The 27,626-nt window shown below is 42.4% G+C and overlaps 1 long non-coding RNA gene across 1 annotated transcript in view; it reads left to right on the top strand.

Moving 5' to 3' along the window:
• Positions 1-27,412, top strand: part of LOC121819074 (uncharacterized) — a 75,327-nt gene extending 47,915 nt beyond the window's left edge. The window contains exons 2-3 of the long non-coding RNA XR_006059241.2: positions 20,189-24,539; positions 25,701-27,412. This is a non-coding gene — a long non-coding RNA (uncharacterized LOC121819074). The remainder of the gene's footprint in view (positions 1-20,188; positions 24,540-25,700) is intronic.
• The last annotated feature ends 214 nt before the right edge of the window (positions 27,413-27,626 follow it).

Raw genomic sequence — 27,626 nt, 5'->3', positions numbered from 1 at the left:
GCTTAGTTGCTCCTCGGCACATAGGATCTTCCCAAACCAGGGATCAAACCGGTGCTTCTTGCATTGGCAGGCAGATTCTTTACCACCGAGCCACCAGGGAAGCCCCATCAGTCATCTTTCTGAGTCCCTTCCTCCTTCCTTCCTAGAGATGCTGCAAACACAGGTGATTGCCTCTCCTCAGCAGAGATTCTCAGAAAGGGCTCCTGTTTCTCTCTCTTGTCACATCAGATTCATCAGAATATTTCCTCTTTTCTTTCCTTTCTTTAAAGATGAAAACACGATTCAAACCAAGGCAAAGTGTACAAAGGACCCATCCGTCTCTCTGTCTGATTTGGGTGTAGTGAGGCTTTGGTTTCCTAAGCAATGGAATCCCTCTGCCCCTCTCCTTGTCTTTTTTCCCTTTTCAGATGTTTATGTTCAGCGCGCATCCGTAGAATTGAGCTAAATGCCAGGCGAGCTCCCTGCTGGGCAGTGAGGGTCCACCCGCCACCCAGCCCCTGGCTGCAGAGCTTCAAGCTATTTAATTTTGGAAATGACATTTCTTTACAGTTCTTCCAAGATAGCAATTTATGTCAATCATCTGAAAACTCCCTTTGCCAATCACAATGTCAATGGACTTGAATTTCCTATTGACTTTGGGGTGAGGAGGGCTATCTCTTTGACTCTTCTGAGTAGTACTTTTCACTACCGTTCAGAAAAGTTCCCCTCCCAGGGAATTTTCCTTGTGGTCACAGACCTAATCTAACCTTCCTTTTATAGTTCCAGGAAATAGAAAAAGAGGAAAATTCTGTGTAGTGTTTTATTGCCAGGAAGCATGGCTCTAGTTGACTCACTCTATCATGAACTCCTGTATCTTATCCCCAAAAAACTGTTATAATTCAGGGGGAGATGAAAGCCCTGGAGCACCCAGACTTAGCCATGGCAGTGCATCGTTGCATCCTAGGAGCTGATGTGAAAGTAACCTATCAAATCGTCTTGCATGCATGGGTTCTAAAAACCACTGTGTTTGTACAAACTAAACAATGTCTCTGTTTATTAGGATTATTAATGTTAATCTTAATAATTAAGTAACTAATTGGGTAGGATTAGATTTAATTCATGTTTACCTTTATAAATGCATAAAGGAGGGTTTTACGTGCGTCATTCACAGAAATCAAACATTCTTATCCAAAGGACACAGGTAAGATGAACAGTTTTGCTATTGTTCAGTCACTGAGTCATCTTCGACTCTTTTTGACCCCATGGACATCATCTGTCCTTCACCATCTCCCAGAGTTTACTCCCTTTCATGTCCATGGAGTCGGTGATGCTATTTAACCATCTCATCATCTGCTACCCTCTAAGTATAATTTTGAAAAAAATCTTACAATATTTCTTTTCCTCCACTTCCTTGAAAAAGGTGAATGACCTGAATATTTTTATTTTACTGAAAGTTCAAGATTCAATTTTGAAAAGGTGAGAAAAGGTATTGTCATGCAGATAGAGGTGATGGTCTAGGATAAATGGAAGTGAGATTCAGGTGAGAAGGAAAATGACAGGATTCTGTTTAAAAAAACTCGCATTTTGCTTCCTAACAAAAAGGATGTATGTCTTAGATGTAATGTGTGTGTGTGAACGTGCATGCATGCATGCTTAGGCATGTTGGACTCTTTGTGACTCTGTGGACCGTAGTCCATCAGGCTCCTCTGTCCATGGGATTTCCCAGGCAAGAATACTGGCGTGGGTTGCCATGCCCTCTTCCAGGGGATCTTCCTGACTCAGGGATGGAACCTTTGTCTCTTGAGTCTCCTGCATTGGCAGGCCGTTCTTTACCACTAGCACCACCAAAGCTTAAATTCATGTAAGTCTTGTGTAAGATCCTTTGGAGTTGATTGGCACCTGATAACACCAAGTAAGGAAACCCTGGGATATTTGGAGAATAATAATGCACGTAGAGCAAGCTCAGACAATAAACACGAGAAACCTGCTTTTGGAAGATGGTTGCTTTGTCCCTGTGGAATGACTCTGATTTATTTAGGAACTCCTGATGCCAGCTTTATGAATCTGAATCTGATAGTTCCGCTACTGGCTGTCCTTTAAGGCATCAGAAAGCAGAAGTTTTATAGCTTTAGTCTACTACCCAGAATGTTGTGGGGACCTTCAGTAGCCAGGAAGGAATATAGCCTATTTGCAAGTGAGGTGTGGGCATTTTCTGGGCATCATGGTTCTTTTGTAAAAGTGATTTGGGCAAGGAAAATCCCAGGCAAATTCTGTTTCACATTCCCTTGGTGTCCACAGAAGCCATCAATTTAAGCTTCCTTCTGTCTGGATTTCCCCAGCCAACAATTTGCTGCTTGATTATTGTTTTCAATTGCTAAAGTGACCCTTAACTATGGTTGCTGGAGAATTCCCTGGTCCCCTCAAAGCAACGGAGAAATCCTAGACCAGTGTGTTGGGTATTTTTTCCCCCCTACTAGTCTTGTGCCCTGTGCAAATACTTAGGTAGCTGCACTTTCTCTCAGCCGAGTGCCTGAATAGGCACTCTTCAAAACACTGATGATGTGCATGACATCAAAGGACTGGTGTGGCTGTAAAGACAAGAGACTTCTAGAAAGACATGCTTGTCCCACTACTGGCTGTCCTTTAAGGCATCAGAAAGCAGGAATTTTATAGCTTTAGTCTACCACCCAGGGTGTTGGGGAGTCCTTCGACAGCCAGGAAGGGAATGTCACCAATTTGCATGTGTATTAGTTTGGGTCTCGTGGTTTAGTTGCTAAGTCATGTCCAATTCTTGCGACCCTATGGACTGTAGCCTGCCATGGTTCTCTGTCCATAGGATTCTCTAGGCAAGAATACTGGAGTAGGTTGCCATTTCCTTCTCCAAGTTTGGGTCTAGTACCTGAAAAGCTAAACACATTTTGTCATAGAATCAGCACCTCCAAGCTGAAGCTAAGCAAGAAAACTTTGACTCCTGTAGCAAGAAGGAAAAAGAGATTCTGAGAAGGGACCACAAGGTTTGCTCATTTTTACTCCTGGGCTTTGGCGAATTTGATCTGTTCCCTTTTTTTAATTTCTTGGGCTTCCTAGCAAGCCACGGAGGAATACCACAGGTGCTCCCCCTCACAAATCTGGTATTCTACTCCAGTGAAGGACAGGGGAGAAGCTGCTTTGGGGCTGTCATTGTTTTAACTTCTCAAGGTGAGAATTCAGATACAGCCTTTAAATATGTTACAGCCTATGGAAGAACATACTTTGGCCACATGATGGGAAGAGCTGACTCATTTGAAAAGACCCTGATGCTGGGAAAGATTGAAGGCGAGAGGAGAAGGGGATGACAGAGGATGAGATGGCTGGATGGCATCACCGACTCAATGGACATGAGTTTGGGTAAACTCCGGGAGTTGGTGGTGGACAGGGAGGCCCGGCGTGCTGCAGTCTGTGGGGTTGCAAAGAGTCGGACACGACTGAACTGAACTGATGGGAGAACTTACTCATTCATGGACGTCTTCACTCATTCAACATCTGCCGAATGTCTTTCACACTCCAGGAATCAGTCGGTCTCTAGGAACTAGGAAGTGGACAGACCGTGACTCTCTGCTCTCAGGAGTGCCTGATGGCCCCACGGGGACAGATGGGCGAGCTCACAGTCCAATGTGATGTGACGATGTGATGGTGCTTATAACTGAGGCATGAACCAGCCACTGTGACCGGGCCTCAATAAGCCACCCCCAGGGGAATCAGGTCATGGAGTGTGATAGTCAAGCTAGAGGTTTCTCATCCAGAGAAATCACTTTGGTAGAAAAAAGAAAAGACATTGAAAATTGGTTTTTCTTTCAGTTGATAAATACATGGATGTACAATCAGGGTTAATGTACATTATTAACGCAATACAGAACCATAAGTTGTAGGTGAAAAATGTCACAGACAAGATCTTTCCTGTTATCTAAATTTTATATTTCCTAGAGAACTATATAGCCTGGATATTTAAAAGGCTTATTTAACTTAGCCAACCAAAGATTTTTACTTTTTAAGAGCATTAGTCATTCACAAACATGGGTCACTTATACACAGTAGATGCCTTTTCATTCAGAATCCAAATTGAGGAGCTCAAAACAGTCATTTAAAACATGTTTTAGGGACTTCCCTGGCTGCCCAGTGGTTAAGACTTCACCTTCCCACGCAGCGGGTGTGGGTTCAATCCCTCGTCAGGGAACTAAGATCCCAAGTACCTCACAGTCAAAAAAATAAAAATGTAAAACAGAATGAATATTGTAATAAATTCAATACAGACTTTAAAAACACATGTTCTACAATTTCTTTAGTAGCTCAAGTCGAGGATTTATTACTAAAATTAAGATCCTCATGGTCTGTCATAGGATCAGAACAATACCACATTAACATTTAAAACCATGAAATTTTGGAAGACCTTAAACATTAAAACAAGGTTGTTTAGTAGACTATTCCTGCTAAACATATTTGACTAAATGGTAATTCCCTGAAAACTTACTACTTAAAAAAAAACTTACTACTTTAGTATTTGACAAACAGTAACTAAGCAAACAACATTATTAAGCAAACGGTCCCTCCCCAACTTGGTTTCACCCATCTCTCCCCATCTTACTTAGGAGACTCCATCTTTGTAGTTTTTCAAGTCAAAAATGCACACCTTTTGTTGTTGCCTAAGGTTAAGAGGGATAGGAGAACTGAGAATGAATGTTGTGGTGAAAATTTCCCAAACTGATTTTAACGATGGTTGCACAATTCTGTGAATATCGAAATACGTATGCTGCTTAGCTTCTGCTTTTATTGTCTGCCTTCTTCTGAATGTGGGCTTCATGGGAGTGGGTCTTAAAACTTTGTCCCATTCACTGTTAATCCCAGAGAGCATAGAGCATATAGAATACGTACTAGACCCTCAGAAAGACGTTAGATACACTGTCGTGCACGCGCAGTCATTTCGGGTCTGACTGTTCGTGACCCCATGGGCTAGAGCCCACCAGGCTCTTCGGTCCATGAGATTTTCCAGGCAAGAATACTGGAGTGGGTTGCCATTTCCTCCTCCAGGGGATCTCTCTGAACCAAGGATTGAACCCATGTCTTCTGCACTGGCAGGCGGATTCTTTACCACTGCACCACCCGAGAAGCCCAAACTCTCGTGACCACCTTACTATAAACACTGGAAAGCACCGAATGAAAGCAGAGCATCTAACAAGTGCCCAAGCCTACATGTCTGTGGCAGAGGGCCAATATTTGGAGTTTTCCTAAACAACACAAATATTTTAGATCGAATAATTATATTCATTGGAAAGAATAGTTTTAAGAGATTCCTTAGATAACGGAGAGTTTGGCACATTATTAAATGTTTTAATGAAGTGTCCTCTCGTAGAAACTGTTTCATCTAAACACACTGGAGTCTCATCTTAATTTTAACTTTGCTAATTAAGTTATGCAAAGGAAATGCAGAAGGGATTTCAATGAAGACCAGACGCAGGTCCTGCTTCGTATACAACATACATTTGATTCTTCTGACACATTTTAATGACTTTGTAGATAACCAGGCAGATCATCCTGGTTATATCACCCAGTGTTAATAATTATCTTCCTGAATTTATAGTCCATTGTCTAAGGAATCCAACTATCAGAGAAGCATCTGTTTGTCCCTCATCTGTGATTTGATTCTTGCTTTTAATTTCAGTACTGAAACCAAAATGCCATTTACACTATTTAATTCAAAATACAAAATTCCACATTGCTCATGCAATTGAATATTGGATTCTTAACTGATGTAATGCTACAAAGTTATTTATAGAAGCTACAGTGTCCAAAAGATATAAAAAGGTTTACTCCCAGGTGGCTGCCTCTGGGAAAAAAAAAAAATCTTAAGTAGCTGGTAAAGTTTGGGCAAGGATCACAAGGTCAAATACAAATATATATTTACCACCTAACATATCCCACATAGGATATAAAGCTCAGGATTTTTTCTTAAAAATATGAATTTCTCAGTCATGCCCAAACTCAAATCACTTGAATAACATTTACTTTACAGCAAATATTTGCACTAGCCCCCATTTTGTTCAAAGCAAGAGTAGATTTTTCCCTATTCCTCTGCAAAGGTACAAAGGTACTCTAAAAATACATCTGTAAAATTATGATACAAAAGAGAAGCTACGTTAAACTATATCTAATGGCTATTAACCAAATGGGTCATTATCAATTGGAAATAATCAGGAATTGTACGCAAAAATACTTTGCCAAGTAGCAGGGCTTTTTAAAAAACAGGCAATCAAGTAGAGACTAAGACACAGAGAACAAATGTGTTGACACCAAGGGAGAAGAAGGGCTTAGGAGATTGGGGTTGACAGATATACACTACTGATACTGTATATAAAATAGATAACTGATAAGAACACACTGTAGAGCACAGGGGATTCTACTCATTGCTCTGGCATGACCTAAATGGGAAGAAAGTTAAAAAAAAAGGAGATATATATATATATATATATATATATATATATGCAAACCTGTGGCTGATTCACTTTGCTGCACAGCAGAAACTGACCCCACACTGTAAATCAACTCTACTCCAGCAAAAATTAACTTAGAAATAAACAAACAAATAAGTAAAAAACAGGTGACCAAAACCACTTTCATGGCTTAGCAATAATATAAAATTGACAATTTCAAATAAAACGGCATGTGAAAAACAAGTCTCGTTTGGTTCCCTCCTCCCTCTCCAGGGCTGTCATGGGACAGAAAAGGCATTTATCTGGGCTTTTGGGAGTGGGAGTCTGGCCCGAGGTCCAGGCGTGCCTGCAGAAGGGAATAGTGTTCACAGGTTGCTTATGGCACCTCCTCTATCTCCAGGGCATAAACCCCTCTCAATCCACCCCACTCCGCGACTGCTGTGGTTCTTCTGGAAAGAGGTGGAAAAGAAACTTGAGGAAGGAGGAAGCATAAAACAGAGCTGAGCATTAATCTGCATCAAAGTATTTAGAGTAATCAATATTTCCAAAATTAATGTAAAACAATGTGAGAATTCAAGGTCCTTTGAGGATTTTCTCTCAGTCATATTACTCTCTTATTTAAGCAAGATTCAAACGAGAGCTTGGGACACTCCAGTGCAAAGCAGTGGGTCTCTGTAAATTCCAGGGCTGGGAGAGAGAGAATCCAGAGAACCACTGGTCTTCCCCCTCAACCTTACCAAAACCGCGTGTTCTATGTGGCTAAAACGGAACTGTATTCTAGATTTTAAGCTTTTGCAAGGAAGTATCTCTTTAAAATATTAATAATCATTTCTTGTCTAATGCATGTTTGCTGTAGTGCTGTAGTCAGATTGAATTTGACTCTTACTTTAATTTGAAGGTGTATGTTAAGTCACCCCAAAGCATTTTTCCTTTACATTTAATATTTTACAACCAAACCATGTCTCTCTCCCTTGAAGCCCAGAATCCTCTAAAGTCTCATGAAGGACTTCAGTTGGCATCTTTCTGGCAACAGTGGAAAGAGTCCTCCAACTGTTTCCTACAAGGTTTACACCCACGTTTCACATTTTAAAATGAAGGCAGGGACTTCCCTGGCGGTCTCGAGTGGTGAAGACTTTACCTTTCAACGCAGGAGATGCAGGTTGGATCCCTGGTCGGGGAGCTAGATCCCACATGCCTCATGGCCAAAAAAACAAAACATGAAACAGAAGCAGTATTGTAACAAATTCAATAAAGACTTAAAAAAAAAAAGTGGCCCACATCCAAAAAAAAAAAAAAAATCTTAAAAACAAAAAAAAAAAAATGAAGGCACTTTTAACCCTATATCTGATTTCCTTTTCCATCCTGGGCACGTTAAGGAGGAATGAATCTTGTGTCTCAGGGGTCCTGCAAGGAGGATAGTGACAGGCTGACAGCTCTCACTATGCGTGGCCCGTAACTTTCTGAGTCATTCCCGGCCTCTAAGCCCAGGACTGCTCCCGCACCTAAGCTGCCTGCCCTTCTGCAGACCGTGCACTCTGCCCAGTGAGTTGCCTTATCGTCCAACATGACGACTCCTCTCTTCCACCTCAGGAAATCTTTTCATGTCTCTCGATCATTTTTCATTTCCATTGTACATGTTTTTTCCCCGATTTCTCTGCCATGCCTGCAATGAAGTGGAAAGAGTTAAACTATAACAATAAAAAACAAAATTGGAAAAAGAATCACTTCCTCCTTCAACTCATAGAAATTGAACATCAAAATAGCCAGGATTTCAGAAGGAAAAGAATTTAATCTCATAAAATGCCTTGGTGTCAGGGGTGTGTGGTGGGGAGAGGGAAGGCGGAGACTCAGCCACCTTCTGATGTCAAGGTCATAGTTATTCCAAATTCTACAACTGGAGGTATGCTCTGCTCACCTGGATAGCTCGCCTCTTCAATCACCACAATCAGACAATCTCCCTCTTTAACTATAATCATGACTTTTGCCATAAACTCTCTTTTGTCCCCAATTAATGGTGCTTCACCAACATTTGGAACTTATTCGATCTGTTTCTGTTCTTTTATTTTTAATATTTCTAGAATTTTGCTTCATATGAGCAGGATATAGTAACTTTAAAAAAAACCACTGAGCTAGCATCAATCTTGAAATATATGTGTTTAATCTATTAACATTTATTGCAACTACCAGTACATTTGGGCTTTGTTTTCCTGCAATTCATTTTCATTACCCTTCCTTTTTCTTTCCATTTTTGTGACTTCTGTGTATTTGACACAACGTTTTCAGTCTTCTTTTCATTCATTTGTCCCAGAAAATTGACTATAAATGTTTTCTAATAGATCACTTCCTAACACCGCACACAAAAATAAACTCAAAATGGATTAAGGATCTAAATGTAAGATCAGAAACTATAAAACTCCTAGAGGAGAACATAGGCAAAACACTCTCAGACATAAATCACAGCAGGATCCTCTATGATCCACCTCCCAGAATTCTGGAAATAAAAGCAAAAATAAACAAATGGGATCTAATTAAAATTAAAAGCTTCTGCACAACAAAGGAAAATATAAGCAAGGTGAAAAGACAGCCTTCTGAATGGGAGAAAATAATAGCAAATGAAGCAACTGACAAACAACTAATCTCAAAAATATACAAGCAACTTATGCAGCTCAATTCCAGAAAAATAAACGACCCAATCAAAAAATGGGCCAAAGAACTAAATAGACATTTCTCCAAAGAAGACATACGGATGGCTAACAAACACATGAAAAGATGCTCAACATCACTCATTATTAGAGAAATGCAAATCAAAACCACAATGAGGTACCACTTCACACCAGTCAGAATGACTGCGATCCAAAAATCTGCAAGCAATAAATGCTGGAGAGGGTGTGGAGAAAAGGGAACCTTCCTACACTGTTGGTGGGAATGCAAACTAGTACAGCCACTATGGAGAACAGTGTGGAGATTCCTTAAAAATTGCAAATAGAACTACCTTATGACCCAGCAATCCCACTTCTGGGCATACACACCGAGGAAACCAGAATTGAAAGAGACACATGTACCCCAATGTTCATCTCAGCACTGTTTATAATAGCCAGGACATGGAAACAACCTAGATGTCCATCAGCAGATGAATGGATAAGAAAGCTGTGGTACATATACACAATGGAGTATTACTCAGCCGTTAAAAAGAATTCATTTGAATCAGTTCTGATGAGATGGATGAAACTGGAGCCGATTATACAGAGTGAAGTAAGCCAGAAAGAAAAACACCAATACAGTATACTAACACATATATATGGAATTTAGGAAGATGGCAATGACGACCCTGTATGCAAGACAGGGAAAGAGACACAGATGTGTATAACGGACTTTTGGACTCAGAGGGAGAGGGAGAGGGTGGGATGATTTGGGAGAATGACATTCTAACATGTATACTATCATGTAAGAATTGAATCGCCAATCTATGTCTGACGCAGGATGCAGCATGCTTGGGGCTGGTGCATGGGGATGACCCAGAGAGATGTTATGGGGAGGGAGGTGGGAGGGGGGTTCATGTTTGGGAACGCATGTAAGAATTAAAGATTTTAAAATTTAAAAAATAAAAACTGAAAAAAAAAAATGTTTTCTAAGCAAGATCTATGGGCTTCCCTAGTAGTTCAGGCGATAAAGCATCTTCTTACAATGCAATTTAGACACCTGGGTCCAGAAGATCTCCTGGAGAAGGAAATGGAAACCCACTCCAGTATTCTTGCCTGGAGAATTCCATGGACAGAGGAGCCTGGCGGGCTACAGTCCATGGGGTCACAAAGAGTCTGACGTGACTGAGCAACTAACACACCCACAAGCAAGATCTGTGGGGACTTCCAAGATCTATGGAAGACTCTCGTCTTCTGAAAAACAAGGGCCTTAGATCACACTGTCTCCTGGTCAGGACCCCTCCTCCCCCTCCAGCCCCCTCGGCCACCGCCGTCTCTCTCAGTCTCTCTCACTGTATGTCTCTCATCATTCCCTCCGCCCTACTATTGCTGTTTAATACACTTTGGCTGTGCTAGTCTCTCAGTCGTGTCCCACTGTTTGTGACCCCATGGACTGTAGCCCACCAGGCTTCTCTGTCCATGGAATTCTCCAGGCAAGAATGCTGGAGTAGGTTGCCATTTCTTCCTCCAGGGGATCTTCCTGACCCAGGGATTGAACCTGTGTCTCCTGAATTGCAGGCAAATTCTTTACCATCTGAGCCAGCAGGGAAGCCCTTAATACACTTTTAAGTTCCATCTTGAAAAACAAAAGAAAAACTGATTTGTTTTTACAATTGCACTGTCGGTTTTACTGTTATTTTTTGGTCCTACTCCTCTCCATGTTTATTTTTCTTCCCTGTAAAATACATCATATGAAATTATTTCAATAGGTTCTGCAAATAGTCAACTCCATCTTCGCACTTCTGAATTTTTTTAAAAAAAATCTCCTTAATGAATAATAAGTTTCTGAATTCTACTGGGTGTAGAATTCAAGTTCAAAGGAACCCAAGGTATTGGTCCATTGTCTACCAGCATTATCGTCAATGAGGAGTCTGCTGTCCAAGACTTTAACCTGTAAACTGTTTTTATGTTGTTGCTGATTTGATTTCACTTTTTTTAAAATAACGCTTTATGTAATATACCATGCTTTTGAAATCTGAGGGTTTTTTTACAGTCCAGTACAGGAACAACCTTGGTGAGCATTCTGTGTGCACTTGAAAAGACTGTGTATTCCATAGTTGTTGAGTCTTTTATTCTGTAAATGTCGGTTAGGTCAAGATGGTGCCATTCACATCTTCTGTATCTTTACTGACTAATGTTCTAGAAACAACTGATTTTTCTAGTTGTTCTGTCATTTGCTGATGAAGTAGTAATGAATTTTCCATTGCAATGGTGATTACCTATTTCTCCTTTCAGTTCTGAGAGTTTTTGTTTTGAACCTCTCTTATGGGTTACATCATAATTATTATGTATAGATTACAAGCAGACCTCAGAGATTTTACAGGCTCCATTTCAGACCACTATAATAAAACGAATATCTCAATAAAGCAAGTCACAGAAAATTTTTTGGTTTCCCAGTGCATGTAAGAGTTAGGTTTACATTGTTCTGTAGTCTGTTACGTGTGCAAAAGCATTGTGCCTTTTAAAGAATGTACATGCCTCAATGAAAAATGCTTTATTACTAAAAAGTGCTATCACCTGAGCCTTCAGTGAGTCCTACATTTTTTGCAAAAGTAACATCAAAGATCAGTGCCCACAGAGACTTCCCTGGTGTTCCAGTGGTTCTGACTGCCTTCCAAGGCAGGGAGTACAGATTTGACACTTGGTCAGAGAACTAGATTTCACAGACCTTAGAGCCAAAAACCAAAACACGAAACAGAGACAACAAGGTAGCAAATTCAACAGCGACTTGAAAAAACAGATCGGTGATCACAGATCACCATGTATATCATAATGAAACATAATACAAGTGTAATATAATATATATAATAACTATAATAATGCAAATATACTATCGATGTAACAAATATAAAATAATATTTGAAACATTGAGATAATTAGCAAAATGTGACACAGAGGTACGAAGTGAGAAAACGTTGTTGATGTTCAGTCACTCAGGCATGTCCGACTCTTTGCGACCCCATGGACTATAGCCCACGAGGCTTCCTATCCATAGATTCTCCAAGCAAAAATACTGGATGAGTTGCCATTTCCTTCTCCAAGGGCTCTAATTTCTGACAATTTAACTAACTTCCCAGAATCAGTTTAACCAAAGACTTGCTGTAAGGATTAAATGAGGTCGTGTCCATGACGTGCACAGGCTAAGAGCTTGCTAAATGGGTATCGCTCCTGCAGAGGCTGCTGATAGTAACAATGGCACTGTCACATCAACTGCAGAAGCGAAAGGATCCGTGGACCAGGACCCAGAAGCTGAGAAGTGCAGAATGACAATGGTTTTTTACAGCTTGTCACAAGCCAGCAGCATTTGGTGTCTACCGTGCTGGGTAGAGAGCTAAATTATGAAACTTGGCTGGGAACCAGAAGGTGAGGCTGGAGGTGGAGCAGGAGTTCAGGGCAGATCTGAGCAAGGGGAGCGTCACCTGGGCTGGGGTTAGCAGTGGCAGCAGACTTCCTTAGCTAGAGCAGCAGCATTGCTGGCAGGTGATAGCTCTGCTGACCTGCTGCTCCCCTGGAGTTTGTACCAGTGCACAAGTTCCAGGCCTGGAATCTGCCTGGTAGTCAGTGGAGCTCAGGCCCTGCCCCTTCACCATTTGGGCTGAATGCAGAGAGTGCCTACATGCATGCTAAATCGCTTCAGATGTGTCCGTATCTTTGCAACCCTGTGGACTGTAACTCACCAAGCTCCTCTGTCTGTGGGATTCTCTAGGCAAGAATACTGGAGTGTGTTGCTATGCCCTCCTTCAGGGGATCTTCCCTACCCAGGGATCAAACTTGCATCTCTTATGTCTCCTGCATTGACAGGTGGGTTCTTTAGCACAAGTGCCATGTGGGAAGCCACAGATGCAGAGAGATGGCTCTTTATTAGAGACTCCAGGTGATAGAGACGAACAGGACTGGAGATGTTTCCCACCCAGGTATAAAGACTATGGTATAAATACACCGTGGTGGTGGTTACATGCCATACATTAAAGTGGTTAAGTGATTCTAGGTCTTTCCAGAGCTCCCATGTTGAGAGTCTCCCAGGTTCCCCGTGGCTGTTGGGTGCCTCTATAACCTTCCTCCAGCACAGACCTCCAGTCCATAACATTGTGGACCAACAGGAGACAGGCAGCAGAAGAGCTACGTTAACCCGCTCACCTCTGGTCTCACCATCTGCCCTCCGCAGAGCTGATCTGTCCAAGGTCACCACGAGCTCATCTTTCGAATCTTCCCATGACAAGTCTTTTCATAAAAGCTTGAATTTCTAACTGTAATAGGCTGATGATAATAAAAGCAATTGTTCAGAAGCCAGAAAAACTGAATAAATAAGTCAAGAGGATGGTTAAGATTTAAACGTAAGTCATTTTTAGATATTTTTAACCAAGTAATATGCTAGAAAAATATTTATTATTCTTTAATTAGGCAAAGAGGCATAAAGGCCATAAAATACTGTGTCTCTATCCCAGTCTGCTTTGACTTGGGTAAACAAAAAGCTCTTCTTTGCCAAGTTCCCCAACTCAAGAAGTAGAAGTGTCATGTCAATGAAGTTAACAGTTAAGAACAAAGTATTTTAACTTCAAACTGTTATTCAGGAAAGAATTTTGAGGACTCCTTTTAAAAAAATTGGCAGTTGTCATTTAATATATGATGTGATCTAAAAGTGTATTATTTTTTAATGTTACCTAGGAGATTTCATCAGCTTCCTGACATTCTTAATCTTTGGTATAATTGTCTAAATTGATAGAACATCTTTTATTAAACGGATCAAGTCACACCCTGCCCTTTCATAAGTCAAGTAAACAGGTGTGATTATTCAGGGCTCGGAGTTCTTACTTCCTTTGTCTCGCTTTTCCCCCCACCCTCCAACCCTCTTAAAACTCTCTGATAATGATAAAAGTGACATTGTCTTAAATGATAAGAAGCACCAAAATTATTTTCTCCCTGACCTTTATCGCTTGCCGAACAAGTAGCTTCTGTTAGCAAAAGAGTTCAAGCTTTTTCTTACAAAGCATTCCTGGCATCGTGCCTCAAGAAAAACATTTATTGTTTCTGATAAGGAAAGTTATTAAGCCCTCATCTTTTCTCAGAAAACCATTTAAGCAAAATAAAATTGAAGAGTATTTTAGGAACTACAGAGGGAGCAATTGAAGGGAAGGGCTTCCCTGGTGGCTCAGATGGTAAAGAATCTGCCTGCAAGGCAGGAGACTCTGCAAGGCAGGTTCAAACCCTGAGTCAGGAAGATCCCCTGGAGAAGTAAATGGCACCCCACTCCAGTGTTCTTGCCTGGAGAATCCCATGGACAGAGGAGCCTGGCAGGCTACAGTCCAGAGTGTTGCAAAGACTCAGACACGACTAGAGACTAACACACAGGGGCAAAAAAAAAATTTATAGGTTACATTTTCTGCAGATTCTCGCGGAGTTTTAGAACTTGGACTGTGTTTCTTAAATCACATAAAATACATACCCAGGATAATTGTTGGCATCGTTTTGATACCCTGTGGCACATTTAAATCGCTAAACTTGAATGTAGAAAAAGTAAGTTTTGTAAAAAGAAGTTGGGGAGAGCAAATAACAGGAAAAAAGCGCATGAAATTCACATAATGGGCTGATTACGCTTGAACCTCTGCAATTGGCTATTTCTTGGATTGAGGGCTTCAGAAGCAATTTTCATCTCCTTTTAAACCTTAATGTGTGTGTATTTGTATCAAAAGTGTTGCCAACATTTGTTAAAAAGGCGGTTCATATGCAAGGGTTCATCACTTGGTAGTCAGCTGCCTTTACTGGTTTTTCTTTTTTTTTCTGGGGCTTTGAAGCAAACCAGTATGATCTATGTATCCTGTAGGCTGCAGAGTCCGTGAGAACGGAAAGACACTGTTGTCATTAATTCCTAAAAAACTATGGACTAAATGGCTGCCAAGTCAAAGTTATAACAAAATCTCTTCCTTTTGTTCCCAAAAAAGTGTGGGTTGATTTCACACTGTGTTCCATTCAGCTGTAGGTATAGCATATAGTCAGAGAAAAGACACCTAGTATATTAAAGCCACATAAAAGGAAGCATGCATTTACAAATAATAAGATTCATTAAGGAAAATAATAGAAGTGGCAGCAATACTCATTAAGTCGAGAATTCATAACTTGAGATTTCTCATTCACAATAAGCTTTCATGGTATGCCACAGTCTTTAATAGTCTAGCCGCTTTTTGTAATCCTTTCCTTAAAAGGTGATTGGCTTTGCATGTTAGAATATGCAAAATACACATAAAAGACCGGCTTCTCTGACCAGCTCTTTGTGTTTGGGTATAGATTTCTGTATGGCATAATATTTCCACTTGTGCTGGCTTCCTGGCATGAGAATGTTTATTGCGCTCATTAGCTAAGAGGGTATCGGCACTGGTCCAATGCACACAGATCTGCCTTCTGATTTCAGCCATTAAATTGCAATGGGGATTCACGGGCTTTAACATTGTGGGTGTGAGAATAATAAAACGGAGCTCCATCTTTAGCCCAGTTACCATGGATGCAGTTAAAGGTCAGGGTGCCAGCTGCTAACTAGTTGCCGTTTGAGCTATGTCTCCCCACCTGCTCTGGGTTTTCAAGCACTCTGTCCCTCTAGGTCTGTCCCGGAATACCTTCACCCACTCCAGTGACACAATCACCTCTCCCCTCTAAGACAGAGGGCTCCCCCCTTCAAGACAATGGTTGCCCTAGGTCTTGTCTTCTATTTATGTTTTATAGGTGGGTACAGAATCGGAAGAAAGAGGCTATAATAAAAATACACACTGCTGTTGCTTCAGCATCCTCAATTCTCCACTCATTTTCTGCACATCACTCTACATGCCTAACGAAAAAAGAGAAGTATGGTAAATTCCCATCTCTGTTAAAACTGGTAATGGGTTCAGGCGCTGATGCATTCACAACATGAAACATCAACTTCTTCATTCGGCCCAAAGTCCTAGGAGTTAATTCCCTGTACTGCATGAAGTGTCAAGGTAATTACAGAAGACCAGCCCTATTTCTCCGTGCGCCGCCTGGCTTCCCGAGCCCCTCTGTTTACAGATGCACCAACGCAGAACCACAGTGCTTTCATTCAGCCGAGCTTCTTAATCGAAAAGGTTTGGACAATGTTGGATTTTCAAAAAGAAGAAGTATGTCTGTGGTGGGGGGTGGGGGTGGTGGTGTGCAGAATTAAAAGTTCCAAGCAAAATCAAGTGCATGGTAAGAAAGCTGAAAGCTCTACAAAATATCGCCTGACGTCAACACCTCATTTCAATAGATTTTAAAACTCCTGTTCATTTCCAAAAGAAGGTACTATGTGCCTTTCCCCAAGTAACCTAACTGGGGATCTAACCTAACACGATCACATTTTGATATATTCGGGGAACACGTAGCTAAAAAAATTACTTTGGGAAAGTTTATTGTTTTTCATTCTGTGTAGATATAAGTCCTAACTATGTGTAGCTATATAAGCCAGAATACAAAGACACTCAGAAAAAAAAATGTTGTACCCCTCTGTTTTAAACATACATTTATATAACTTGTCATTTCATAAAAATAAATTAAGTATTATATGAGCCAAATGTTTCAATTCCACACAAGAGTGGTTTCTGGGACTCTTGGCAGAATGCCACTATATTCATTTTTATTTCAAACACAATGTGAAGTCTTTAATTTTAATATACTTTGTAACTATAATGGTTATAAGGTATATACTGTATTAATTCATCCTCATCGTTTGCTGGTCCTGGGCAAATTCCACTGAGGAACAGAAAGATGCCCTGATTTCATGTGTCTTACATACTTGAAAATATTGCTGAAGAATCAGTAGGGTGTGAACCGGAGAGCACAAGAATCTGAAGCTGAGCCTTCAGGGCTCTGTGCCCTAAATGCTGACACTATCTTTGACATCTTGTCCTTCCACATTCCTGGTCCCCAAGTTCAATGGCCAAGTGGAAAGGCGAGGGGCGCCCCCTGGGGCGCTTCCCCAGCTCCTGAGTCCCGACACATCTCCCCAGGAAGCCATCTCTCAGCCTCTCCTCAGTCTGGAACAGAGCATCAGTTGGTTAGCTGATGGGAGCCTGTGTGTGGCAGGCCTGTGTGACGGCAGTGTGTCCAAGGGCCCCTTTCTTCTCAGGAATGCCACCACCCAGCAGTCAGAGAAACAGCAGAGAGAGACAACACCAGGATAGCCTAGTGCCAGCTCTGCCAGGAGAGGGAAAGACCGATCCCAGGGAGAGGGAACAGAATGAGAAGGACCGACACGCATGTAACACTGCTAATCCCCAGGGACAGTCCTGGGGTTTCAGAATGACCTTCGTAGCACAGTGGAGTTTCATTAAAGAGGCTGCTGAACGGGGCGGAAGGGAGAAGGCATTTCCCTAAGCCGTGTGGCAGTATTCTTGGGGACACCAGGATAGCACATTTCCAGCGATCACGGAGACCTCAGCTCCACTCTTCCTCTGCCACACTTCTAATCAGAGAATTTCTTCCTGCGCCTTGTTTACTGTTGATATTTTCAGGCTGATTGGAGAGGAATGACATTTTGACAATTTACTATAGCAGTAAGCACTGTGCAAACAAAAGGTGCTGATGAAAACGGGAACCCATTATTATGTAAATGACAGCTGAGTAACACAGACTCCATCTCCCAGTCACCATCATTGAGACCAGTTTTACTCAATGATAATAATTTTCATGATTGCAGACTTCAGAGTGATCAGAAATATGCTTTCGCTGTTGCATTTATCTACTGCTGGTACTTGACCCTTAATTAAATTCTGAAACTTTTTTATATAATAAAGTAAAATACAGCTGACACTTCTGCTCAAACAAAGAGGCTCCAACACAGAGCTACCAAATCAGATAAAGGTATTCCAGACTTACCTCGCCGTATTTATAGTAAACATGGATGGTACAGTGTATTTTGAAAGCTAGCTTAAAGTTTAAAATGCAGATGTGTGCTATCAAGCAATTTCAATTCTGTGCTTCAGAGCTGCTCCTCTTAAATGGTGCTAAATATCTTGGACACGTCATAATAAAAAAATCTGTTTAAAAGACATGTAAATGTGCTCTGAAAATAAGTTCTGTGGATTCTTTAAATCTTCCATCTTAATATCTAGACTATTCAAATCGAGTCTTCAAAACTATGCCACTTATTAAGATACACACAGCATGGTAAGCTGGCGCTGAGTTTTGTAAAGGAATATTTTCTTCATAAATTCGTTCTTGTCTTAAAAGGAGAAAAGCCGAGGCAAATCTGAAGACAGCATTTTGGCTTTAATGAAAAATTGATTGGCTAAAACAGATGTCAAAGTGAAAATACAAAGAAGTCAGGCATTATGCATGTATCAGCTTTTCTTTTTAAGCGTTCCTGATGGAAGAATACACTTTGGCTAATGTGTTCTCATTCTCTTGAAATCTTTCTAGTGCTCCAGAGCATTTATTTACCTTGAAGTTTTCAGAGTCTCGGGATAGGTAGAAGGTCTTCATTGAATATGTTAATAGGGAAAAGTCAGCTTGAAGGGGCAATTGTATGAGCCCATTTTTTATGTTTATTTTTTTTATATAACCCTTTGTAACCAGGCAGCTCATGGAACCAATGAGCTCCGAAGGTAATTACTTAAGTGGGTTTCATGAAGAGTAGAGAGATGATTGGGCCACATTAAATAACAATTGTGTCCTTAATGATGTGTTGGGCTATAATGCAAACATCCCTCCACCATCACTCGCAGGATCTCTACTGTACCTTTCTAACGACCTCCAGGCCCTCCATCCCCCTGCCTCAACTGGGGGCTTTCAGAGACTGTATAAACACCAAGTGAGCTGGTATATTTTTTTTAGACTGCAGGGCCTGCAGCTGCGTGGTCATTGATAAATTGGCTATGAATTGCTGAAATACTTCATATGAATATAAACATTGTTGTAGCTTTGTAACTGAAAAAAAAAAGGAAGAAAGAAATATGCTTGACTTGAGAGAGAAGACTACAGTTCAAAGCACAGCCTTCTAGAGATTTCCTTCTTGGTGAAGTGTAAAGGTCTCGTTTACAGGGAAACCAGCATAACAAGTCCAAAAAGTATGGGGATGTAGTGGAAATTTTCTCTTTTAAAGAGGGACGTTTTAAAGAAACTAATTCAAGTGTGGTTTTGAGTTTAGGTATCAGTGGTTAAAATTTAAAAAAACACCTGCCAATACAGGAGACTTAGGTTAAATCCCAGGGTCAGGAAGATTCCCTGGAGGAGGAAATGGCAATCCACTCCAGTATTCTTGCCTGGAGAATCCCATGGACAGAGGAGCCCTGTGGGCTACAGTCCACGGGGTTGCAAAGAGTCAGACACAACAGCAATTAAACAACAACAATGTGTATAGAGTCAGGAAATACTACTGCAGAATGCTATATTCTTTTTGAACATGTAGTATTCTGAGCGTTTGTGTCCACTCCACTTGTGTACAGATATCATAATAAATATACTCGATGTCTGAGTTAGGAGTTACATGAGATGCTACCTAACCCTGAAAGCATTTTCACAGTGGTGTAAACTTGTAGGAGAAAAATAAAATGGAAAGGGTAATGCGCCCAGGGCCATAAATTTTCTTGACTGCTCTTGGATGTTATTATAATGACTATTTCCCTGGTAACCCCTAAAAGTATCTTTTTGTGGACATGTCTGTTGAACCTTTTAGATGATCATGAAATCTCTAATGTTAAAATTAATAAATACATTTCTGAAAGAGTTAATTCCAATAGAACGGACAAAATGCAATCAGCTGTGCAAATACTTTGCATTAAATTCTAACTCTTGGGATTAACTCTGAGAATGGGAAAATGAGGTACCTAAAATGAGAAAGTGAAAGTGGAGTCGCTCAGTCGTGTCCCACTCTTTGCGACCCCGTGGGGTGTAGCCTACCAGGCTCCTCCATCCATGGGATTCTCCAGGCAAGAGTATCGGAGTGGGTTGCGGAATTTCACTGTAAGTTAAATATATGGTGGGAATGGAAATGAACAATCGCTCACTTCTTCTCTCTCTCTCTCTCTTTTTTTTTTTTTTGGTCTGTCTGTTTGTTTGTTTTAGTTGAGTAATGAAGACGTTGAGATAAGAACTAACACTGAAACAGACATATGCGCCACAGAAAAACCACAATCCAGGCTCATATTGAAAGATGTGTTCCTAGAGTGGACTTTGGAAATAAGTACCACCAAACCTGTCCGTGTTAATTCTTCAAATTAAATGAGGGTAGTGTAACTATGGGGCTTCCCAAGTGGCTCAGCAGTAAAGAATCTGCCTGCAACGCAGGAGACAAGTTGAGTGCAGTTAAATCGCTGAGTCGGAAAGATCCCCTAAAGTAAACCCACTTCAGTATGCTTGCCTGGAGAATTCCCTGGACAGTGGAGCCTGGTGGGCTACAGTCCACAGGGTCGCAAAGAGTCAGACACGACTGAGCACGCATGCATCACACCTGTATATCACAATTTCCAATTCTGTCTTCTTGGATGAAGCACCTATGATACACCAAGTGTGGAGCTTTGCAGATGTAAGAACATCAGCCCTGAACAGAGGACAGAAGAGGAGGAGGCCACCAAGGCTGGGTCCTGTGTCTTGTTAGATGCCTCCTTTTTGTTCACAGCCATCAATGAGCTGGGGTATTAGACCCCATAGGAGGTTGCCTGTCTCTCTGCTTTCTCAGAGCTTGAATTGAACCCTGGTCTGATGGACTCCAAAGCAAGACTCGTTCACAGCCTGAGCTGGCCAGCGGGGAAAGGGGTAATCGAGGCTCGTAGCATGCTGCAGGCGCTGGAAAAGAAGCAATGTCTCTGTAGCGACTCTAAAGGAGACCACCCCCAATCCTGAATATTCTTTTAAAACCAAGGATGAGCTGCCATATGAGATATTACCTGACCAGCTCCTACTGAGTCCTGAGCAACCTGACTTTCCAGCAAGTATTTTGCCCTGAACTCTAGAGAATTAAGCATTTTGTGCCCATTCTACAGATTTGAGAAATGAAATTCACAAAGTAAAATATTTCTCCAAGGCTAGGATAAGTGGATTGCATAGCTGGAAACGGGAGAAAAGCCAGGGGCACTTCCACTGGTGGCGGTGGGCCGCAGTCTTCCCTGGCCACCGTGCTGGATTCCCAAAGAGCCTTCGTAAGTTTGTGTGCTATGATCCTCTCAGTGACATTTGAAAGTGGGAGGAACCAACTGTGACACACACACACAGACTCCTTCAAAATATCTTGGGCACAACTCTTTTTTAAAGCAGAACGCCATGTGAGTGATAGCCAATTATTTAGAGCCTATTGGGTGCTAGGCAATGTTTTGCACTTGATGTATATGGACGTCTCAAAACCACTTTATAAAGTATGCATTATTGTTTTCAGGGTTTCCCAGGTGGCTTAGTGGGTTAAGAATCTGCCTGCCATAAAGGAGCCACAGGCTCAACCCCTGGGTAGGGAAGATCCCCCGAAAGAGGCAGGGCAGCCCACTCCGGCATTCTTGCCTGGAGAACCTCGTGGACAGAGGAGTCTGGCAGGCTACAGTCCATGGGGCTGCAAAGAGTCAGACACGACTGAGTGACTGAGCTCACACGCACACACACAGCATTGCTTCCATCCTCGTTTTACGGATGAGGAATCTGAACCACGAAGACTAGGTGACTCACTCCAGGCTGTGCAGCTGGAGAATGGAGCCAGGATCTGAACCCAGGATGGGCTTCATGAGCCTGGACCACTGAACCACTGCTTCCTGCAAAAGCAACGGTGGTTGGTTAGAGTGAGGCCCATCCTAGACCACGGCAGCAAGAAACGAGGAAGTACTGATTAAAACCCTATGGTAAACAGACTCAACTATTTATCCCTTTCTTCAAAATATTTTTGATGGAGACCGTTCTCTCCTCTGTATTGAATTTGTTACGATGCCCGTTCGGCTTTATGTTTTGGTTTTGGGGGCCACGAGGCATGTGAGATCTTAGCTCCCCGACCAGGGATCGAACCAGCATCCCATGCAATAGAAGGGGGAGTCTTATCCACTAGACCATGAGGGAAGTCCCTATTTATTCTTTTTAATACAACCTGTTTAGATGCTTTCATTTTCTCTTGATTTTCATTTCATTTCATTTCATTATTTCATACATAGATTTCAAATTAACAACAAATTTTGTTTCCTACCGTCAGACTGAAATACAATAACATATAGACTTAGATTCAGCAACATCCATGCTTATATGTATTGATACTTAATATTTCTTTACTGTAGCTAAATTAACAGTGTAACTTTTTATGTCAATGTGCCAATTCATATGACAGATACTTGCAAAAAAATTTTATTCTTGAAGCACTTTAGGAAGAGATGTAAAAGGAATAATAAAATAGAGGAATAAATAAAATTATTTGGGATGAAGCTATAAATTATAGTAACGGCTTCCCTGGTGCCTCAGAGGGTAAAGAATCTGCCTGCAATGCAGGAAACCTAGGTTCAATCCCTGAGTTAGGAAGATCCCTTGAAGAGGGGAACGGCAACCTACTTCAGTACTCTTGCCTGGGAAATCCCAATGACAGAGGAGCCTGGCGGGCTACAGTCCATGGGGTCGCAAAGAGTTGGACAAGACTGAGCAACTAACACTTAACTATAAACTTTAGTACTGGCTCAAAATCCTTGAGAAAGGAAACCTCTCCGTGTCTAGGTGTCTCTGAATTACCCTTGCTATTCTGTCTCGTTTCTCTGTGCTGTTCTCTTTTCTCACTTGACACTGGGAGATGGTCCAGGTCTCTGGCGGTTTGCACAGCATGTCACAACATTCTTCCTCCTTGACTGCAAGGAGGAACCACAGTCCTGACCTTTTCCCCACCTGACCCCTCATGGATCAGGGAGTGGAAAGCTCCCCCCTTGCCCTCAGGAGCTGCAGGTCATTCCAGCTCCAGTGCCGGCTGCCCCTTAGGGTGACCCCTGGAACCTTCCAAACCAGAGCACAGTGTTGGTTCACGTGTGACTGGGGTAAAGGTTTCTGATGGGAGCTTATGCCTTTTAATACATGCTAACTGAGCCACCACTGTGGACCCAGCCCTGCATTCCCTGACTAACCCTGGAGCGAGGGTAGAGACCCCCACGTTCTTGCTGAACACTGCTTGAGAGACCCTGGTCAGCCGGAGATGCCCCGAAGGTTCCTGTGAAGATGCACAATCTCAAAATGCTCCCAGGAGCCCTGCGCTGCATCAGAGGCACTTTGCTTTCTCACAAAATGATGCTTTCCCAAGAAGTAGAGACAGAGCTGAAGCATGGGCTGCCAGAGTGTCAGCGGGGTGATGCATCGCGACCAACATGGGCGAAGGAAGAGAACAGAGTGGGACTGGACAGAGGGGAACGCCAGGCTGCACTGCCAACAGCGCCCCAGTGGACTCAAGGGGCTCAAGGGTCGGCATGGTCCTTCCAAGTCACCCCAGTGTGGAGCAAGGAGATCAGGCCCTTAAAACCCCACATCAGGGCCGTGCTCATGTACACGTGCTCAGTTGTGTCAGACTCTGCAACCCCATGGACTGTAGCCTGCCAAGCTCTTCTGTCCATGGGATTCTCCAGGCAAGAAGACTAAAGTAGTTTGCCATTTCCTCCTCCAGTGGATCTTCCTGACCCAGGAATCAAACCTGTATCTCCTGCCCTGGCAGGTGGATTCTTTACCATCTAAGCCCCCTTTGTTTATTTATTTTTTGTTAATCATTCTACAGGCTCTTCTCCACAGAGCAGTCAAAGTGATCTTCCTTTTTTAAAAATTTAAAGTACAGTTGATATACAATGTTACATAAGTTCAGCTTCCCTGGTGGCTCAGGGGTAAAGAATCCACCTGGGATGCAGAAGATTTGAGTTCAATTCCTAGGTTGGGAAGATCCCTTGGAAAAGAAAATGACAACCCACTCCAGTATTCTTGCTTGGAAAATTCCATGGACCGAGGAGCCTGGTGAGCTATAGTCAGAGGGGTCTCAAAAGAGTCAGATATGACTTAGTGACTAAACAACAGCAGCAGCATTATGTAAGTTACAGGTGTACAATACAGTGATTCACAATTTTAACGAAGATCAGGTTGAGCCTCTTCTAAGCTGAACCTCCTCCGCTTGGGATATGGCCCCTCGGCCTTGATTCCTGGCCAACAAGCACCTCAAATCTGAAGACCAATCATGGCTCAGCCCTCACCTTCTACCCACTGCTTTCATCTCAGCTGCTTTGCCCTTTTCATTGTCATGCAGACCCTCCTCCTATGCTGTGATTCAGGCCTCTGCTTTTGCTGGGACTTCTGTTTCCTTTGCTTGCCCCCCAGAATTGTTGCATCTCCTTTAAGATGCCAACTTCTTGAGGAGTCCCCGGCAACACCCTGATTCAGAAGGGCTCCTCGCCTTTCCAGACTCTTTCTGCCTCTCTGAAGCCTGTATTCATTCCCGGTAAGGAGTGTGTGTGTGTGTGTGTGTGTGTGTGTGTGTGTGTGTGTGGTTTGTGTCTGTGTGTGTGTGTGTGTGTGTGAGCACATGTTGTTTTGCTCACCACTATATCTAAGCTCCTAGAACAGTTCCTGGCCTAGAGGAGCACTGAATAAATATTTGTTGAGTGAGGATGTAAATGGAGAGATCAATGAGCAAATAGAAGCATGCCAAAAAGTTATGGATAATGGAGTTTGTAAGTTACCGAAATTTTCAAGGAGAGGATCAGAGTAAATCTCAGCTAAAAGAAAACCCTCCAATAAATGGAAATAAAAATGTTTATTCTACTGAGTTATGATCAGAAGGAGAGGATTTATATCTCAGTTCATTTACAGGCACCATATTATAAATTCCTTGAGGCCACAAACCAGGTTTCATTTCAGTTTTATTCCCCCAAAGCCCCTAGCATAGGTGCATGGTACTGTAAGTGAATGAGTTGCCCCCTAAATGAATGTTGAACTCAAATAATTTAGCATATCAGTATACTCTGCCGTTAAAACAAAGCCTTCGGTTAGCTGAAGGCTTCATGAATGTAGAAGGCTGGCCATTTCAAGTGTGGTTATGTTCTTTCTTGATCATCTTTAATGCTGTTAGACTAGCACACCAATTTTCCTTAAAAATGCCTGTAGATGTCGAGTTAGGAAAAAACATTAAATATTGCATTGCTATTTGAGAGAATTTGCTAACTTTCATAGGAATGAAAGACTCATTCACTGGGGCTCAGAAGGACTAGCCCATGAACAGCGTTTATAGGGTGGGCTCCGTGCTCGGCCCTGCCACGGGCAAAGATGCTGTCTTAATGATCCAGGGGAATGCTCAGGACACACGTGGCTGTTTGAGGGAGCTGATTGTGGGGGCTTTGGCTGGGTTCCTTTATTTTAGCTTGGTAAACCAAGCCTGGAATAGGAAACAGCAACCCAGTCCAGTATTCTTGCCTGGGAAATCCCAAGGACAGAGGATCCTGTGGGAGTGACAGAGGAGCCGATGACAGCCCATTAGGTCACAAAGAGTCTGACCCTACTGAGCCACTGAGCACAGCAAACCAGCTACTCTGCCTGCTAGTGAAAAATTGGTACGATGTGTTTTGAAGCAAGTAAGGGACTGACTGTGACTCTCCCCTTGCAGCAAACATACATCCCTATGAACACTGGGAGGAGCAAAGCTGAGCATCCCTTCACCCCAACTTTCGAGAACCTCAACAACAACAACCAGCCAATCAACAGTAGGTGGGGGTCCAGCTGAAAAGCCATGAGAAACCCAGACATAGCATTACAAAGCAGAGACATTACTCTGCCCGTCTTCCCAGTGGTCATGTATGGATGTGAGAGCTGAACTGTGAAGAAAGCTGAGTACCGAAGAATTGAGGCTTTTGAACTGTGGTGTTGGAGAAGACCCTTGAGAGTTCCTCGGACTGCAAGGAGATCAAACCAGTCAATCCTAAAGGAAGTCAACCCTGAACATTCACCTGAAGGACTAGTGCTGAAGCTGAAACTCTAATACTTTGGCCACCTGATGTGAAGAGCTGACTTATTGGAAAAGACCCTGATGCTGGGAAAGACAGGGCAGGAAGAGAATGGGGCAGCAGAGGATGAGACAGTTGGACGGCATCACTGATTCAATGGACATGCTGCTGCTGCTGCTAAGTCTCTTCAATCGTGTCTGACTCCATGCGACCCCATAGACGGCAGCCCACCAGGCTCCCCCGTCCGTGGGATTCTCCAGGCAAGAACACTGGAGTGGGTTGCCATTTCCTTCTCCAATGCATGAAAGTGAAAAGTGAAAGTGAAGTTGTTCAGTCATGTCTGACTCTTAGTGACCCCATGGACTGCAGCCTAAAGGGTGCTCCATCCATGGGATTTGCCAGGCAAGAGTACTGGAGTGGGGTGCCATTGCCTTCTCCGCAATGTACATGAGTTTGAGCAAACTCTAGGAGATAGTGAAGGACAGAGAAGCTTGGCATGCTGCAGTCCATGGGGTCAAAAATAGTGGGACACAACTTAACAACTAAAGAATAAGACAACAGCTCAGTAGAGAAATGCTAGCATGGACCATCATACCGATACTGGAAGCAGTCCACCCACATTCAAACCTGCGCCCAGTCTTCCCAGGTCAAGGCCAAATCTCCCATCACAGACACCAGGTAGGAAATAAGCTGAGGGAGACGGATGGGAAGAAGAGTCCAAGAGACCAGAGACCCAGAGGACAACAGGAGGCCGCAGTGGGCCCTGTGTGCCCCATCTCTTTGCAAAGTCTTGCACCATGTTTAAGCAGACACTGCATTTTCCCCCATTATCTCTGTTTTTCTCATCATGAAAACAACCTAAGCTTTAAAAAAAAAAAAAATTAACCAAGACACTCATACTGCAAAAGTCAAATAAAAACACTCATAAACTTACCACAAGCAGACCAGCATTATTCATCGTTTTATGTGAATGCTACACATATATTTTTCTCTATATAATGTAGTTCACATCTACTAACTAATGACTGACTGTCAACTGTCTGAGAATTCTGCGGCTCTACGGCATGCCCGAGAGAGGTGCTATCAACTGTATGTAGCATTTCTGTCTAATCCTTGGTCCATTCATCCAGCAAATATTTTTTAAGTACCTACTATGTTCCAAGAAGCAGTCTGCAAGCTCCTGATGCAAACTAAGAGACACCGTCGTTGTTTTCAAGCAGGTCAAAAGGAGGAAAGAAAGTCATTACAGTTCCATGAATTATAATTTAGTGAGTAGGAGCATCTTACCTAGTTAGAGACTGAGAAGTTCCAGAGATGTGATAAATGAACTCCGTGTTGGTGAGTAGGAGGCAGTTTATTAAGAAGTGGCGGGGGGGGGGGGGGGGTGCACCAGAAGAGTAAATACTGTGCATTTGAGGAGTAGTCAGGAGGTCAGAAGAGCTGACACCCAGGAGGGGAGACGAGAAGAGAGGATGGGTGATGCTCACTGGGTGTGGGATTCAGGAGGGTTCTGCTGAGGCTGAGCTGGCGTTTATTAGAGCTATTCCAAGAATAGCAAAAGCATGAACGGGGGAGAGTAGAAGCATGGA

Source organism: Ovis aries, chromosome 3, assembly GCF_016772045.2.
Source record: "Ovis aries strain OAR_USU_Benz2616 breed Rambouillet chromosome 3, ARS-UI_Ramb_v3.0, whole genome shotgun sequence".
Classification (NCBI taxonomy): Eukaryota; Metazoa; Chordata; class Mammalia; order Artiodactyla; family Bovidae; genus Ovis; species Ovis aries.
This window is presented reverse-complemented; position numbering and strand designations above follow the sequence as displayed.